Genomic DNA, 15,640 nt, shown 5'->3' with positions numbered 1-15,640 from the left:
GCTAAAGACGCATATAGACTCCAAGATCGACGAATTCAAAGTCGATATTCAACTGATCCGCCAAGACGCTCGCAACTTAACGGAGAGGGTCGCGACCGTTGAACAGTCGGCAGAGGAAGCCTCCACGGCCATCACAGCCATAAAGTCCGAAGTTGTCCTCCTGAAGAGGAAAGTCACCTTTTTGGAGGAAAAGGCGGAGGAGGCCGAAGGTCGGGCCAGACGGAGCAACATCAGGATCCTGGGGGTCCCGGAGGGGAACGAGGGAGTAAATACCACATCCTTCGTCGAAACCCTTCTGCTACAAGAAATAGGGGCCGGCAAATTGACCCAGGGATTCTCTGTCGAAAGGGCCCACAGATCCCTTCAGAGGCGCCCTCCCCCCGGATCGCACCCCAGACCCATAATCGCTAAGATACTGAACTTTCAGGACAGAGAAACTATCTTACGGCGATCCAGGGAGGGGGGCCCCATCGAGCGAGGAGACTCCAAAATCTCCATTTATCCGGACTACACGCAGAAGGTACAAAGAGAGCGGAACTCATTTGTCCCGATAAAAGCCCGGCTCCGACAACTGAACCTAAAATATAGACTACTTTATCCATCGCGCCTAAGGGTTGTCTACAAGGAGAGAGTGGTATTTCTCGAGAACCCAGATGCGGCCAACATGTGGCTTGAGGATAATAACCTGGCGGATGGCAAGGACAACTCACAGACTGAGACCTAACCCCCCAGCGACCCCCATGTAAGAAACATCGCACGTGAGACCGGAATACAGAAGATAATCCAACTACAGTTTTTTCACTTGGAAACGGCCTCGTTCGGCTCTGCCGCCAGGCCCTTGCCCCACCCCCAGCGTAGTATTTACCCGGTCTGGGCACCCGCCTGACCCAGCTCGCGCCCGACTCCCGGATGGGCTCCGACGGCTCGAGAGCGCCTGAGCACCGCGACAATGTTGTAGTTGCTGGGCGCACCAGTTTAAGTTTTGTTGTTAGTTTTATTAGTTGTACAGTCTTCATGCCTCTTTTGCCAACGCAGACCGAGATGGGTCTGGGACATGACACCGATGAACGAAATGCAGTGGTATCCCCCCTGCAGCCCACCCGAACAAGACTAAAGTGGAGTCGGACCCCAGAGTCCCACACCAAATCTGAAACTCGAACCGGATGGCGGCACAGCTTACTGTAATGACCTGGAATGTGCGGGGCATGGGCTCATACCTCAGGCGCAATCGTATACAGTCCTACCTCAGGAGGAAGAAAATCTCCATTGCACTCCTTCAAGAGACTCACCTCACGACGGAGGCCATGTCTAAAATTGCAGACCGATGGGCTGGGACTGTTAGAGGGTCCCCCTACTCTAAATACGCCAGAGGGGTGCTAATATGGATAAGCCCGGACGTCCCCTTCCAGATGGAGGGAAGTGAACAAGATAAAGAAGGGAGATTCACAGCGATTTGGGGCACATTGGAACAAACCCCAGTCTGCTTCATCAACTCTTACTTCCCTCATCACGGGATATCGGCGTACCTCGCCACATTGATAACGAAGCTGACTCGGTACCGGGACCGCACCTTCATATGGGGAGGGGACTTCAACTGTGTTGCTGACACGAGTGCAGACAGATCGCTGCCCCCCCCACGCCCGAGCAGCCTCACATCCGGTGCCTTGAGGGAAACTCTGGAGCAACTCAACTTAGTGGACATCTGGAGGGAACACCATCCGACCGACAGGTCCTACTCCCACTACTCAGCTCCACACGGAGTTCACACAAGAATTGACTATCTGTTCATCAATAAGGAACTTACCCCACACATAGCAACCACAGAATACCTGGGGCGGACGATCTCCGACCACTCCCCACTGACCATGTTATGGCAAATGAGAGGCCCCAGACCCCCGATCCCCATGTGGAGGATGCCGACCGCGGCACTTGCGGACCTCGAGTTCAGGGAAACCCTTGCCGAAAAATTGGAAGAATACTTGGAGAACAACATCGGTTCGGTCCCCTCCTGGGGCACATTATGGGAAGCAATGAAGGTGGTGACCAGAGGCGAAATCATATCGAGAGCCGGCGGAACTCGCAGGCAGTTGCGGAGAACCCTGGAAGCACAGGAAGCTGAGATCTCCCGACTGGAGTCCACATGCGACAACTCTATGGAGACAGAGACCAAGCTGAAGGAAGCCCGCACAGAATGTCAGCAGGCATGGGAAAGACTGGAAAAATTTGATTTCGCCACGCACACCGCCAGATCTCATAAAGAATCGGACAAACCGGGAAGACTACTAGCATGGCTCTGCAAACGGGAACACCCCAAACATCTCCCAGTGGAGATACGGGACGCTAATGGGTCATCCCACTCGACTCAGCTAGGGATCAATGAAGCCTTTGCTAAATTCTACACAGAACTGTATACCCACAAGACCCAGATTCCTGCTGCAGACATCATAGACACACTCGAGGAGATAGAACTTCCCCACATTTCGCTCGAGCAGAGAGAGGAGCTGGAAACCGAGATCACTCTTGAGGACGTTCAAGGGGCAATCAGGTCCCTCTCCAACAACAAAGCCCCTGGCAGTGACGGCCTCCCACCTGAGTTCTATAAAGCGTATGAGTCCATCCTTGCCCCAGTTCTCCACGAGGTCTACCAGGAGGCACACACGGATGGGATTCTCCCCAACACCATGAAGGAAACCATAATAGTCCCCATGCTCAAGCCACACAAATCGCCCACCGACTGTGAGTCCTATCGCCCTCTGGCTATGCTAAACTACGATGCCAAGATCCTCACATCCATATTGGCCCGCAAGCTAGCCAGGGTGGTGGGTTCCATCGTTCACGAAGATCAGAACGGATTCGTTCCTGGGCGCAACACCACTGCTAACCTCCGGAGGTTGCAGCATGTAATGGCCGAAACATATGACAGGGACGAGGACCTGGCGGTGTTGTCGCTCGACGCCATCAAGGCCTTCGACTCCATATACTGGGAGTGGATCAGGGAGGTCCTGAGAAGATTTGGCTTTGGAGGGGGCTTCATCAGGTGGGTTGAGGTCCTCTACAATTCCCCGACGGCGAGAGTAAGAACGGGAAGAGTGGTTTCAGCGGCTTGGGATATACAAAGGGGAACAAGGCAGGGCTGCCCGTTATCACCCATGCTGTACATACTGGGCCTGGAACCGATTGCATTATACTTCAGGCAGCAGCTTTTCGATGCTGGCATTAAGGTGGGCAATGCACACCACATAATATCCTTGTATGCAGACGACGTCCTTCTTTACCTAAGCTCCCCCGAAGTTAACGCGCCAACCGCGTTGGAGATACTGGACAACTATGCGAAGTACTCAGGGATCCGCTTTAGTAGGAATAAGTCCTCTGCCTTCCCCTTGGCGGGCTTACGCAACATTCCGGAAAACAATCTCCCAGAGATAGGAATAAGCTGGCAACTGGTCCAGTTCCGTTATTTGGGGATCAACATAAGCCACACCCCGCTACTCATGCATGAACACAACACCGAGGCCGCCATCACGAGTCTCCGAAGTTCTATAAAGTTTTGGTCCAAGCTCCCATTGGCCATGGTGGGCAGGGCAGCGATTGTCAAGATGATCGTACTCCCCCGATTCCTGTATTTCTTCGTAAACATTTGCCATTACATTAGACCGTCCTTCTTCAAGAAGCTGGAGGCCATCATCAGGGACTTCCTTTGGGGCCCACACAGGCATAAACTGTCGCTGTCCGTCCTCTCTCTCCCACACAAAGATGGCGGAATAAAGTTACCGGATCTCCAGTTGTACTACCTGGCTGCCCAGCTGAGTCACATAACGAGATGGCTCTCGGATGAGCCTTCAGCAGAGACCGAACTGCTGAGGCAACCCTTGGACAATGTGATCCCCAAGGAGATCCTATGGCACCCTACATGGCAACCCCCGGTCCCCTCCATGGTGATTGACCTGGGAAGAAAGATATGGGCCAGGTCCTGCTGCATCAGGCGAATACGACACCCATACTCTCCGGACAATCCCATCCTAGCAGACACCTGTCGAACGGCTGCAGACATCTCTACGGCAAGGAGGTGGGAAGAGGCCGGCATTTACACATGGAGCGACATGTATGAGGAGGGAGAATTCAGGGATTTCGAATCTCTTAAGGCTGCCGATGGAATTCCCCCGGGCCAGTTCCTCTGGTACCATCGCCTCAAACAAACTGCCAAGAAACAATGGACCGGATGGCCGGAGGAGCCCTCCCCTGACCCTCTGCTACAAGAGATGCATGACCTCTCGGACGGCTGGAGACCTGTCTCCAGGCTTTACAGCAGACTATGTGATAAAACCAACCCTAAATGCGAAGATCTGAGGACAAAATGGGAGGCGGACCTTGAGACCCCGATTTCAGATAAAGAATGGGAAAGAGCGCTGATATTTCCCAAAAAAGTATCCAGGAACACCAGGTTTGGCCAGATCCAATTGAACGTTCTTTACAGGACATACATGACCCCACATAGGGTTGCCTCCTTCAATAAGACATCCTCCCCTGCATGCCCCTGGTGCGGGAATGATAAAGCAGATGTGATTCACATGTTCTGGACCTGCACCAAGGCGATGGCACTGTGGTCCAAGGCCAAACAGACCTGCATGGACGCCGGAATGACAAGATACGAATGGACTCCTGGCGAGTGCCTCCTGGGGACCTACCCCAGACCTAGCAAATCCAAGCACGCTGTTAAATTAATGGACATCTCATGTATCCTGGCTAAAAGAACAATAGCGATGGCCTGGAAGACGCCGTCGGGCCCCAGGCAAGAGAGATGGCTCAAAGAACTCGAGAGATGGACAACAGCTGAAACCAGGGCCTGGCAGGAAGGAATCACGAACAGTGGCGAAACCGAAGGTGGCACTTTGGAATCATGGAAGGCCCTCCTCAGAGACATACGCTTCAGCGCTGACTACAAACCCCCCTGAAGTCCCACACCACTGCATTGACACTGCTCGGATGCCGGCATTGGTGGAACCACCCCTGTGTTTGACCCCTCTTGCTTCCTGAAACTTTGGGTCATTGCCCCTAACCCACCCGTCCACTGTAAGTTTGCTACAACATGAAGACTGTTGTTGATTTGTTTGTTCCCCCCCCCTTGTTTCCCCCTCACCGTCTCCTCCCCAGTTCAAACCAATGTTGATTTCTTGTTGTATTGCACGTTTTCTTTTTCTTTTTTCTATCAAAACCAATAAAATACGTTTTAAAAAAAAAATAGCTGTTTGACTACTGCTTCTAGTTCTTCAAGTGTAATTGGAGAGTCCAGACATTCTCTCTCTCTCCTGCAGTCAGTTACGGCAAGCCTATGTCCTCAAGCGTTTCCACTATCTCGTGCAGTTCCCTTTCTTCCATGTCTCTATACAATTGCTGGTAGAATTCAAGGAATCCGTAATTCACTCCCTCCTGGGTGTCTATTATTTGACCATTCATCCCGTTTATTGCTCTAATAGCTAGTCTGGGCGATTCCTTTTTGTATAACCATGCCAGTAGTCTTCCTGGCTTGTCTCCACCCGCATGTTGCCTCTGTATATACTTCTTGTAGCTTAAATTGCACAGCCTCTCCCAATTTATTTTATTTATTTATTACATTTATATAGCGCGCAGACAGCCCAGTGGCATTGTGGCACTGTTACTTGTAAGGAAAACTTAGTTACAATGGGTACAGGTTGTGCCTTGGGTTACAGTGAGGCAGTGACCTGTGATCAGATATAGGTGGTGTCATACCACGTAATGCATCATACATGAACATTCATGAAGGCTAGGCATATGTTTGTTAGATGAACAAGGTCGTTTTCAAGGCTTTCTGAAAGGCGGCCAGTGAGGGTTCAGAGCGCAAGGAGCTAGGGAGGGTGTTCCAGTGTACGGCAGCGAGGTACGGGAAGCTGGGGCCCCCTGCTCTGGCTCTTTTTACCCTGGGTACTGAGAGCATGCTGGCATAGGGTGACCTGGTGGGTCTTGCGGAGGAGACCAGGTGGATCCTCTGGGAAAGGTACATTGGGGCGGCAAGATGGACACATTTGTGGGTGATGCTTAGAGCTTTGAATAAGATCCTTTCCTTTATGGGGAGCCAGTGGGATGCTTTTCTGGCAGCGGTGATGTGCTCTCTCGGTCCAATGTCCCTTGCACGCCTGTTGTAGTTTATGTATAGCTTCGGTGGCCTCCGGGGAGCTATCCCCTTTGTTCATGATCTCTTCTAGTTCTCCTTCAGTTTTTTTTGTAGTTCCTGGATTATTCCGCCCTGGAGCCCTTTGGATTTTGCTATCGCTGAACCCCTCACCACCACCTTAAAGGCCTCCCACAGTGTGCCCGCTGAGCCCACACTTCCGTTATTCTTTTCGAAATATTGTATGATGTCCCCTCTAAGGTCCTCTCTGAACACCATGTCTTTCAGCGCCTCATCTCTGAGCCGCCATGTGGGGATCCTTGCTCTGGGGGGGCAAGTATTGCCACGTTACAATCAGTGGGTAGTGGTCCGAGAGGACCTTCGCTTTGTATTCTGCCTGTACTATTTCCCCAGTCATATCTGAGGAAACAAACATGTAGTCTAGCCTCATGTACAAGTTTTGTGGGGCAGCATAGTGCGAGTAATGCCTGTCTTGCGGGTGGCTCAGTCTCCATATATCCTCTAGTTGAAGTTCACCCACCAGGTTCCTCAAAGTTTTGGCAGCTGGGGTGGGTTTGTTCTGTTTCCCATCTGACTTGTCCATTCCGGGGTTCAGCGTACAGTTAAAGTCCCCCCCCTCACCCTCTATATGACTATTCCTCCTAGATACGGGGAAATCTTGCTGTATAGGGTCCTGAAATAGGCTACAGTATCTTGGTTGGGGGCATATGTATTGATAATACACACTTCTTTATTTTCGATCAATCCCCTAATTGCCACCATCCTCCCGTCTGTGTCCGCTGTGGTCTGTATTAGCTGAAAAGGCACATGCGGGGCGATCCAGGTGGTTACCCCCCCTAGCATATGCCGAATATGTTGCCCCAATTGTGGTCCCTTTCCATTTGCCCAGTATCGCCTCCTGTTTGTCTTTCGTGAGGTGGGTTTCCTGTAGCAAGGCTATGTCTACCTTCTTCCTCCTCAGATACATCATGATCTTGTTCCTTTTTAAGAAACTGTTAAGCCCTATGACATTCCAGGTCATTATCTTAAGGTCTCCCATTTTCAGCCATGCCCCGTCCCTCTTCCATTCCTGCTCCTTTTTTGTGTCGGACACAGTTGCGCGCGGGTGTAAGCTCGTTCCCTAACTACTTCTCCCACAAACTCCCCCGCTAAAACTACTACAAACTCTTCAACTCCCTCTCCCCCCCCCCCCCACCCTTCCCGTCCCCAACTTTTGCCCAGCTCCATCCCTAGATCTCAGGCGATCCCGCATTTGATCTCGGCTTGCCGGTACTAGGAACCCAGCAGGAGGCTACCACTCTACCGGTATCCTGTCTAACCTAATAATTGGGGTGTGATAGCGGGACCATTGTTACTCCCACACTCGTGTTTATAATGTTATGAGCATTACCCGTAAACCAGACCCATTATCAGCATATGTTTACACTATCTTATAGTCAAGTCCCAGTATCTCTGTTCATACAGAACCTCGATCTCTGGAGCTGTCGCCTCACTTCTCCGTTCCGTCTGCTTTCTGCGAATCTGTCCCTGTCGGGCAATTCTGTCCATCCAACCATTCTGTGGCCTCCTCAGGGGTTTCGAAGAATAGGGATCTGTTTTTGTGAAAAACTTTCAGTTTCGCCAGGTACATCAGCATGTACTTGAAGTTAGCAGTTCACTCTTTTCTTCACAGTTCCATAGTTCATACGCTTCCTCTGCACCATCAGTGTATAGTCCGGGTACGCCGTTATGGCCGCGGATGCCCTTCGTATTGTACCTCCTTTCCAGAAAAATTCCAGGATCTTCTCCCTATCCCGGTAATTCAAAATTTTGGCTACTATCGGTGTTGGGGGGAGCTCCTGGCCGTGGTTTCCTTGTCAGGGTTCTATGCGCTCTCTCAACCGCAAATCCCTGAGTTAGTGCCCCTCCTTCGATTTCTTGCAGTAACATGGTCTCGTTGTAGTCTGTGGGATTCGGCCCTTCTTCCCCCTCTGGGAGTCCCACTATACAAATGTTATTTCTGCAGGCTCTTCCTTCGGCTTCCTCAGCTCTGCTTTCCAGGTTGTGCACTTGTTGTCTCAGTATATATATTTCCGAGGCGTGTGACGTGCAAGCGGCTGTGTTCGAGCTTGTTTCTTTCTCCAGCTCTCCTGTACGTACCGCCACTTTTTTAGCGTCAAGTCTCAGCAAGTTTACCTCCTCCTGCACCGCTCCAATTGTAAGGTCCAATGACGTCTGAAGTTCGCCCATGGCTGCCTCCAGCTTGGGTTCCCATGCAACTTTCAAGTCTGCGATAGCATCTAAGATCTGTTGATTGCTGCATTCTGGTGCCTCATCCATGTGCCGGCCCTTCTCTTTATTCCTGGCTCCTCCGGCATGCTGGGTTGTTTTGGTAAATTCTTCCATAATTGACTGCTTTCCTTTTGATTTGGAAAGCTTTTACGCCATCCTGTATTTTGTGTCCGTTCATCGTATTCAAAGCTTGCTTTTGGGCCTTATCTCCTATCCCAGCCCGTTCGTCGCTTGGTGCTGGGTGGTGGCTGCCAGGGTGCTAGCGAGGAGCTGCCTAGACTGTAAGCAGCAAATAATTTGGGTGATTTAAGTATGTTCTGGTGCCCTCTTTCACTCTCGTTTGGGTTCCTGGGTTATGCCTGTGCCCCACGCCCCCTCTTCCTGCTTGCTCTATATTGTCAGACTCCACAAACGTGTGGTTTTTAATTGGTGTTGGTTTCTACCCCATTTGATGTCTTGTACCTGGTTTAGCACTGTTGTCAGTGTTTCCTCTCGTCTTGTGTATATCTCGAGCCTCCTTTGTTCTTAGCACTCTCCTGTGGGTGGCAAGTCTGCCGGTGTCTTGCCTGCCTTACTTCCGCAGGTGCACCAATTTTGTTACACTATGGTCTCAGTACCACTATGTTCGGGGGCCATATTTATACTGCTGCTTATCGGTTATTGCTATGTTCCGCCACAATTTGGTTGCCAATATTGTTGATTGGATCAGTATCCTGCTTCCCCCAGTAGCCACTCTTCTTTTAGCTGGTGCCCCCAGTGTTCTCGGGTTCCACCATCCGGGACATGGGTTCCCTTCACTTCAGTGCTTGGCTACTACCGGCAGTCCCTAGATTAAAGGGAGCGTTTTGAATCAGGGCTCCACTTTTTCTCCTATGGTTGGTGTCCCAGGTCTCTCTTGCCTTCCAATGTGTGTTAGTATGTGCCGTTTGGTTACATGCATGGAGGGGCTCCCTATTGCTTCACTCCCCTTCCATTCAGCTGTCGAGCCGTTGCAGTCCTCCTAGCCACGTTTAGGCACCCCCTCCGTTGGACTCCTTGGAGCGCTTACTTCGTGGCTCTCACACGCTGCCGCACCTCGCAGTCCCGTGTCGGGTCTCTGCTTTGTGCCCGCGTCCGTGGGTTGTCTGTGTTGCCTCTGTCTGGCGGCTTGTTAGGGGCGCACTGGCCTGGTGTCTTCCTAATTATCCACCGGAGGCTCCCCGGCTTTGCCGCTTGTGGTCCGGGTCCGCAGGCTCATTCCTGCTTTCTTCCCCTGTTGATGTGTGGGCGCGCTGTCCTGTATTCCTTCCAGCGGCGCCTGGGCTGGTATCCGTGTCATCCACTCCTGGGGGTTCTATCCTCCTCCTCCTGGTCGTCCGCGCGGCGTACCTTCCGTCAATGGTTGTGGTGGGGGCCCAGCTCGCCCCCTCTCTGGCACCCGCCTCTCTCCGCAGCTGCATCCAGCTCGTTACGTTCTCCTGCCGTCTTCATTCACGCCGCAGGTGCTCACGATGTTACATCGCGGGGACCTCGGAGGGTGCTTGTTTCCTTTGTTCCCTCGGAGCAGCCATCTTTGTTGGGATCTCCGTGTCGGTCCTTCTTCTCATCGTGTAGCTCCCTTTTCCGATTACAGATATTGCTGCCGTATAAAGCTTCGCATGCCACGCTATTTCACCGTGCTGTGGGTAGGTTCATACAGCTTGCATAACACCTTAATCCCTTGCACTTCAAAGGATTTTCGCCAGATCAGCGGGAGCTCCGGTGAGACCCGTCCTATCTCATGGCTAGTTAGCTACGCCCGAGTTACTTCAAAGTTATTGAATCATGATGTAATAAAACCGATTTCATTTGTTTAGCAGTGTTATATTGAGTTTGGGAGTGCGCGCGGGGTGCAGTGGGAGTAGGGCGCAGGTGGAGGGCGCATTCCAAGTGTTTCGCCCAGGGCACCAAATAGGCTAGAAACTGCCCTGACAACATGACACCCCCGACCGCCCCAACATGGTTACCGACCCCTAACCCGTAAGGGTCCTTCATGATCCAGAGGAAGCAATGTGGACAAAAGGGGTCTCTGAAGAAAAGAATGAGAGTTGGGCCCACCACAAGTGTATCGTATCATGGTCATGTGCGGTGGCATGGGTGGACATCTTAACAACCAGCCTGCTTCGTAATTAGCAAAAATTAGTTCTGAATCCAGCGTTTTGCATTACCCACAATGTAATTAACCTAACAATGACCATAAAGAACTAATTAGAAGGGGGTTACAAATTGGCAATGGGCTTCTGTCTTTAAGGCCCTAAGAAAGCACCTCTGCTAAGAAAAGCTGTTATTCCCAAAAGGATGTCAGGGGTCACTCTATGGGTCTGATTGCGACACTGACTTTTGCTGCATGTTTTCACCAGTGTCTGGAAAGGAGAGGTTGTGTGTAACAAGCAGACTCTATTTGGAAAGCTTTCAAAGGAAGATTCCCATGTGTGTACGCCTTTTTTAAATCTCATGAAACCTCTACTAAGTTGTCTGTGGATGCAAGGAAGTTTATGCGGGCCTAAAGGCAGCAAAAGAATGCCGGATAGTACTCCGAACTGACAAGGTTTGGGAGAACGTTATTTTTTAGAAAATGTGCCGTGCCCTCCTGTGCACCCTCTCCTCACCCACCATTAACTGTAAAAGAAAAGAAAAACACTTAGTTGAATATTAGGCATCAGCAGCACTGGACCAGGCCCTTTTCTGCAAGGCCTCTGGGGAAGGCTTCTTTCTGATGGCTCATCAGGCGACTCGTTATTTGGGTGCATGCATTCCTCAGAGGCACATGAAATCCAAGAAATTGCTCTGCCCACGGCCTGCAGCACAATTGGTTTCCCAGATCAACAACAGTGCCTCTAAGCCCTACCCCCTGTGTAAATCCACCAACAGAAGTGGTCATCTTTATCATGGGTTAGGCTCAGTGAGGTAGGAGCGCTGCGTAGACTACACCACGCCGTCAAGATGTTGATTGCAGCCACATGGCATGAGCTCCCAGCTCTGCTGCTAGCTAGTGGCCATTAGTGGAAATGTCAGTAAAACATTAGGCACTGATAACGGCTCTTGCATGCAATTGAAAACCTCATTAGGAGGCGCCGAATAAGCTCTACCAGGAGCTATTTAGCACCCAGCAATTTCGAACCCTGGATGTGGGAGAGCACCTAGAATCGACACAAGCAGTTTTAGGATAAATAACCTAGGGATGAAACACAGTGGTTGTATGAGAAATGCCTAGAATCAAAACACTGCTGTAGTTGGTTACAGAACCTAGAATTGAAACGGAGCATAACCTAGGATTGAGACACAGTAGTGATAGGAGAAAAGCATAGACCGGAAACTCAGCAGCAGTGGTAGAAACGCCCAAAATGGAGAGACGGTGATAATGGGACAAAAACCTAGTTTTGGAACACCGAGATATTCGAAAATACACATAACAATGAAGCACGGTACTGCCCAAAAACAGTAGTAAAGGGCAAAAGCCCAGATTTGAAAAGACATGGGTAATAGAATAAACCTTTAGCATTGGGAAAATGCCTAGAGTGGAAGCCCAGCATTAATACAAGCAGTGGTTAACTTACACAGCAAGGGCAAACGCAAGTTAGGTTAACAAATAGGCCAACTATGAGACCAAGCCAACCCACAGCAACCAGTTAGATTTGAGATACCTGGCTTGTGGCAGAAAACGCCTAAGTTTGTGGCACAGCAATAAGTTGCAAACAGTTAGATTTGAGATACCCGGATAGTGTGAGAAAATGCCTACCTTTGGAGAGTCCGCAGTAAATGGAGAACCACCTCCAGTTGGGACACAGCAGTGATTGGAGGACGATTTACTAGCTGGCTAACATGGGTGTGCAATGTTATGTAAGGTGATAAAAGTAGCAGGGGTTTTAATGGAGTACAGCAATTGCTGTACTCCCCACTCAGACCACATTTACCTTATTATTTGCTGCTGGTTGACGGCGGTAGGCTTTCCAAGCAAACACAGGCAAACATGGACTAGAGCTGCTTCTTCGGGAGCTGTCCTTTGCCTTGGGGCCCTTAACAGGTGGCTGCCCGGGCAGAATGACTTCCCTGCAGTCCTAACTTAAAAGGGGCTCCTGGCCCAATCAGGGGTTGGAGGCGGGGTGAGAGGCAGGCAAGGTAAAGGGAAATTAGGAAGGGCTATAGGTGGTGGGGAGTGCACACAGGCACACAGCGATGCGGCTTGATCAAATAAAAAGTGAAAAATGTACACAGAAATGCAGGCTAAACGAGCAGGAGCTCAGGCCCTCACCCGGACTGCTGGCTCAATGAGAAGGCCAATACAATTGGGATCATTCTTTTAGACCCAAGCATAAATATTAAATCTCCCCATAAGGGGCGGAACACTCCAAACACATATAACTTCCAGATAGAACATTTCGGAGATAACAAGAATGGGAACAGAAACAACACCCTTGTGATTTGAATGATGTTAATAAGAAGGGTAAGACATTCATAATAACCTATACATAATCCTCAAACAGTGATTGTTCTAGTTCACAAGTATGGCTCCATTGTAATAAATATGTGTTTCATTCCTCTGCGTCAAGTCACACTCAGATCTGGCAGGAGTTAGAAATTAGCCAACATAAAAGTATAAAAATTACATGGCTTACAGATACAGTATACATGAGCGATTTCCTTAAGAAACTTTCGGTATGAATATAACCCAATTTGTTGAAATGTTTCAGCACATAACATGCATTTAAATCTTACTTAAAGGAATACTAGGATTGTTAAATTAATGTGTTCCCTGTAACAATGAATTGACCTTGAATCATGAAGTCTGTACTAAGGGCCTCATCACGAGTTGGGCGGTAACGCTGGCGCTATTAGCACCAGCGCTAATAGCCCTACCGCCAAACCCCCCGGCGCTATTAGCGCCAGATCACGGGTTTGGCGGAAGGGTTATTGCCCATTCCCCATTGGGCCCATTCGGGAATTCCTCATTCCCCATTGGGCCCAATGGGGGAAAATGTGCGCTATTACCGCCGGCGGATTTCCCGCCGCCGGTAATCGCGCCGAAAATCGGCAATTTTGACGCGGATTTCCCCCCAGCTAAAAGCTGGGGGGAAATCCGCCAAGGCCATGATCTGGTGGACCCTTAAATGCGGCAGTAATAGCACTACCGCCGCATTTAAGGGTTATCGCCAGACTCATGATGAGGCCCTAAATCAGGAATTTTCGCTCAGTACCAAGCCCATACAACAGTAAATTGTACTCGAAGATACTGGTTAAATATGTTCATTGCTAATCAACTAAACAAGTGCTCTTTTTTCCTTTTATTTTCCTTCAGATTCAAGTGGACACATATCAGTAGGATCCTACACAAGTATCTGATGGAAATGTTTAAAAATGTGTTTTGGAGACCAATAGTACACATGAACATATAGGTATTTTAGGCCCTGTAGATGCTCAAGGATCGAATGAAACGTGCTGGCTTGATTGCATCACTATTGTTTGCATATAACTGAATTGTAAAAGTAACATTGTATCAACTTTTAAGAATCCACCCACAAGAGTAAATATATCTTACAGTAGCTCAAAAGTATGCTTTTGGTTTGCATTCTTTATTTAGAGTATGAATGCTATTTTCAAATAATAGAAAAAAGAGGGAGTGAGGCGCGCACTCTAGTTCCCAGTTTTGTATACCTGATGCAAGTAGTAACAGGATTAAATCCCATCAATGATCAAGTAATAACAGGGTTAAATCCCATCTGCTGCAGTTCAGTTGCTCTTCTCCTCCAATCGCTTTCATGTCTCTTACAATCTATTTTCAAATAATAGCTGTAACTTGTTTAAAACTACAGAGTAAATTTAATCAAAACTGTAAGCACGTTACATTGCAAAATAAGTCATTTAAAAACCTCTGAGATGACAGAGCAGAAGTCCCTTATTGTAGCCCAGACAAATGGCTTTTAATTGGCTGCAATCAAAACTAATTTTTGAAGCCTATACTGTAACACTGAAATTGAAACTACACATCCCACGTGGTACTCTGTCAGTCCTTAACAATACTTTGCATCAACATTCCTGGGGCCAAGCATACAAGTATCTTTTCATCCATTGGACAACTTTCAACTGTTCTTGTAGGTCCGACACCTGAGAAAATGTATAAAAAGCTTTCTCACTGTTGTTAAACACAAAACACAGGCATAGATACAGAGATGGAGGGGACGTCCTCACTGTGAAAGATGCCCACAAATGGGGGCCAAACAGGTTAAAAGGGATGCTGAAGACTGGATTGAAGTTATTGAAAGCAGGTGCAGTTTTATGGGACAGAAATTATTTTTCTTTCTATTCAAAGAATGCCAAACACTTTTAGTGCTAAGGCCACAATTTACACGGGTAATTGAATGAGTACACACTAAGAAATCAAGCAAGCTTGACTGAAATGACATTTTACTTGATACATTAACTGAGAATTGAAATATTGTTTTTTTTTCATGTCTATCGCATTCCACATTGCTTTTTGAAATTACTATGCCATCATAGATGATGAAGGTGTTTATACTCATTGCTTAGTGTTAGAGGAAGTTATATAGGTAAACTAATAGTAAACCTAGATCTACTTTCTATAAAATAAACTTTGTTTTAAGGAAACAATATGTTATGGCATCAGACCACTCCATAGAAAGATGCGCTTTTCATGGTTTTAATTGTGAAACGACGATGATGCTTAGAAATTTATCTGAACAAGGGAAGAAAGTTGTAAATGGCTTAATGAAGCTAGATGTCTATAATAACAGTGCATAAAATGTATGGAAATGTCTACTTAATGCCATATTTAAATGAGGTTAATGTTTACACAAATGTATGGATAACATGTGTATAGTTATATGTTTATGTATGTAAAGGTATAAAGGTTTTGTAAACTATAGATACCAATAAAAAAAAGATTATCTTTTCTATCAGCAAATGCATGCCCTAGGCTTTCTCAGAGATTGTCCTTCTCGAGATGGTATCACTTTGAGACTAGACACCACTTCAAACATCCCTATTCAGAAACCAAGGAAGTCTGTTTTCTTTCGGATGGGTAGACCAACCAATCTGGTAACAAGTACTAGAATGCACTTCTACTGAACATACTGGGGAGGTTTGGTTAAGCCTGCAGCAATATTGCTGATAGTAAACCTGCAAGCAAGGTGCTCGGGAGTATAGAGTTCTCGTCAAAGCACAGCGATCTAACTCTCTCGAGCCTTG

General features: G+C 48.5%; 1 long non-coding RNA gene across 1 annotated transcript in view; it reads left to right on the top strand.

The window, feature by feature from the left end:
• LOC138569201 (uncharacterized) overlaps positions 1-15,342 on the top strand; it is a 65,202-nt gene extending 49,860 nt beyond the window's left edge. The window contains exon 3 of the long non-coding RNA XR_011303175.1: positions 13,734-15,342. This is a non-coding gene — a long non-coding RNA (uncharacterized lncRNA). The remainder of the gene's footprint in view (positions 1-13,733) is intronic.
• Positions 15,343-15,640: the final 298 nt, after the last annotated feature.

The sequence above is a fragment of the Ambystoma mexicanum genome, chromosome 2q (assembly GCF_040938575.1).
Source record: "Ambystoma mexicanum isolate Mex_15411 chromosome 2q, UKY_AmexF1_1, whole genome shotgun sequence".
Lineage (NCBI taxonomy): Eukaryota > Metazoa > Chordata > Amphibia > Caudata > Ambystomatidae > Ambystoma > Ambystoma mexicanum.
The sequence above is the reverse complement of the archived record's forward strand: the minus strand, read 5'-3'. Positions and strand labels throughout refer to the sequence as shown.